Source organism: Apodemus sylvaticus, chromosome 7 (genome assembly GCF_947179515.1).
Source record: "Apodemus sylvaticus chromosome 7, mApoSyl1.1, whole genome shotgun sequence".
Classification (NCBI taxonomy): domain Eukaryota; kingdom Metazoa; phylum Chordata; class Mammalia; order Rodentia; family Muridae; genus Apodemus; species Apodemus sylvaticus.
In genome coordinates, this window is record NC_067478.1 from 37,103,860 (window position 1) to 37,107,331 (window position 3,472).

General features: G+C 40.1%; 1 pseudogene; it reads right to left on the reverse strand.

Moving 5' to 3' along the window:
- Positions 1-266: 266 nt before the first annotated feature.
- On the reverse strand, positions 267-634 carry LOC127689671 (protein LLP homolog; annotated as a pseudogene).
- Positions 635-3,472: the final 2,838 nt, after the last annotated feature.

The following is a 3,472-nucleotide window of genomic DNA, read 5'->3' on the forward strand; positions in this document are numbered from 1 at the left end:
TAACACAAATGAGTTATTTTGGTTGTGACTTATATAACTAATTCCAAACTGAAAACAAATAGCTTCTGGGGTTTTTTTTTGTTTGTTTGTTTGTTTGCTTGTTTATTTGAGTCAGGGTTTCTCTGTGTAAAAGATCTCTGGGTATCTTAGAATTGCTATGTAGCCCAGACTGGCCTCAAACTCAGAGATCCACCTGCCTCTGCCTTGAGTGCTGCAATTAATGGGGTACACCACCATACCTGGCTCTCTTTCCACTCTTTAAGGGTCTACCAAGCCATGTTCTTCACAACCTTTGCTCTGCCTTTCCCCTGTTTCTTTTCTCTTTTGGCCTTCAGTCTTTTTCTTTGCCTCTGGTTCATCCACCCTGGGTACTAGGCATGTTGGTCTAAAGTCTTTCTGTTTCTCCTAATTTCAGTTTCCATTTCATGTTATCCTTTTCATCATCCATGTCATATTGCATTTTCTCCTGGCAATGTTTGGGTACCACCACAGTTTCTATTTCAATGAGGTTCATTAAAGCATCACCATCAACTCTGAGAATATTTTTAAGTCTGTTGAGCTCCCTTGATGAATTCTTCTTTCTTTTCTCAGCAAGCATGTTCCTTTTCCACTTACCCCACAACCTTTGACCCATGATTTACCTGAGAAACACTACTGCTGACCATGCTTAGAACACCAACCGGAAGCACAGACACTTCCAGCTGTAAATCTGGTACTTTTATACTATGAAATATTACACAGCTATTTTTTAAAATGACATCATGAAATTTTCAGGAAAATAGATGGAATTACTGAAAAACACCCTGAATGAGGTAACAGAGACCCATAAAGACTAGCCTGGTATGCATTCAATTATAAGTGGTTCTTAATTGTTAAGTAAATGATAATCATGCTGAAGACCACCAACCCAGACAGGCCAATTAACAAGGAGGGTTCTACCAGGGCCAAATGTATGTCACTGACAAGGAGGAAGTAGGATACATTTGAGGGTAGACTAGGGTAGGTAGGGATGGGAACAGAAGGAATCAAGTTCTCAAGGAGGAATAGAGGGAGAGTATGGGAGAGTCAACTGGAAATGGTTGACTTTTGGAGCTGATGTAGAAATCTAGTGAAATGGAAAATCCCTGGAATGTACAAAGGTGACCCTAAAGACCATTCTCAGCAATGGAGGATGCAGAGCCTGGACCAGCCATATTCTATAACCAGGCAACTTACAGTGGTGGGATTGCAACATGAACCCAGGTACAGTCCTTATACCTACAATCTATCCTGCCTGAAAGATGTGCTGGGGCAATGGAGAAAAACTTTTGGGAGTAGTCAAATTGTGAGTGGTCTAATTCAAACCACACAACAAGAGAGGGAGCCATGTCTGACACTACCTGGATAATCAAGAAATAGAGACTGAATAGACAAGGACCTAGGGTAGGAAAAATAAGTCCATGAAATGATTCCTAGTGGTATTCTGCTTCACTCATAGATTGGGGCCTAGTTCAATAATCATCAAAGACACTTTCCCTAGAAGTTGATGACAGTCAGTGTAAGACTCATAGCTATACATTAGATGAAGAGAGAGAACACAAATTGGAGTACTCCATTTAGGTCTTTGCCCTCAGAGCTCAAGGAATCCTATGGCTGCGGGGGAGGAAGACTTTTTTTTTTTTTTTTGAGACAGGGTTTCTCTGTGTAGCAATGGCTGTCTTTGAAGTCACTCTGTAGAACAGGCTGGACTTGAACTCAGAAATCTGCCTGCCTCTGTCTCCCAAGTAGTAGGCTTAAAGGTGTGCACCACAACTGCTCAGCAAGGGATAGGGGAGGAAGAATAATAAGAGTCAGAGGAATCAAGGACACTAGGATAATACAACCCACAGAATCAACTAAGCAGGGACTGAAGCAGCAATCCTGGGGCATTGGTCTGTGCTTTGGGTCCTCTGCAGGTTATGGCTTTTAGCTTGTGGCTTTGTAGGACTCCTAAAATTGGAAAGAGGTCTGACTCTTTTGTCTGCTTTTGAGACACATTTCCTGCTAGAGTTGCCTTGCCCAGTCTTGGACTGGGAAAAATGGAAGAAGGAGAGGATATGATCAGGCTGTATTGTATTTAAGAATAAATTTTAAAATGTATATACATCAGTTTTGTGTTTCAGCTTATTACATTGAATTCAAAAGATAACAATAATTAAATAAGAAAGGATCTATATTCTATATTTTGTAAAAAGTAGCCAAAATGAAGGCCTTTTGCCCACCCCAAATGTGCATTTGAGGAACTTGGAACAGGAGATAAGCCCCTGAGATGCCATGACTGTTCTTCTGTTTCTTTAAAGATTTATTTATTATTATATGTAAGTGCACTGTCGCTGTCTTCAGACACCAGAAGAGGGCATCAGATCTTATTACAGATGGTTACGAGCCATCATGTACTTGCTGGGATTTGAACTCAGGAACTTCAGAAGAGCAGTCAGTACTCTTGACCACTGTGTGTTTTAGATCTTATATTAATTTAAGGCAATTTCTTATATTGTATAGTCACCCAAGAAACCTTCTTCAACTCCCTCTTCCTTGGTGTGCCTATTTTGAAGCAGATGTTCTGGTGCTCTGGCTCTTATGATGTATCTGCCTCTTCTGCAAAGTTTCCTGAGTGTTACATATAAGATGTTGTATTGTAGATGTATCAAAAATTATGTTTTAAGTCTGGAATGTAATCTTTCAAGAAATTGGGGAATTCAGATATTCTCAAGAATTCTGAGCCGGGTGGTGGTGGCACAGGCCTTTAATCCCAGCACTTGGGAGGCAGAGGCAGGTGGATTTCTGTGTTCAAGGCCAGCCTGGTCTTCAGAGAGAGTTCCAGGACAGCCAGGGCTACACAGAGAAACCCTGTCTCAAAAAAACACAAAAAATTCTCTGTGACATTATTTAAATGCAACCCCAACATTTGCTTTCTCTTTTTCTAATAGAAATGGGTGCATTAGAAATATAAAACACCTCATCATCCCCTTTGAACTTAATGTTTCTATGTGTTGAGATCTTATTGAATTGTATGATTGTTGATTATTCTTCTCAAATACCTGGTGCTGGCCAAGTAGTCATCACGTGTGATTTCTTATGTATACTGTCTTCTTGATCACTCTAGTCTTTTCTAAGATAATATTTGAAATATGATTCCTAAAGGGACACCCTAAGTTCTGAGGTCTCTGTATAGTCCTTGGTGTAATATTCTGGTCAGAGCCTAGGCGTCACACAAGTCAAACTTTATGTGAACAAATAAATGTTCAAGGCAGTAAAATCTTTTCTCCACGTTGGGATATTAAGAAGCGTAACTTAGATTATGCCTTTAGGAACAACATGATAAAGACAGAGGGAACCATGCTGGCTAACCAAAGGAAGGCAAAAATTTAAGATTTCTAAAAGTCTAGGATGATGAAAGAAAGTGGCCTTGGATGGACATTACAATCTACTTCTCTCAGTGTTCTCAGGTGCA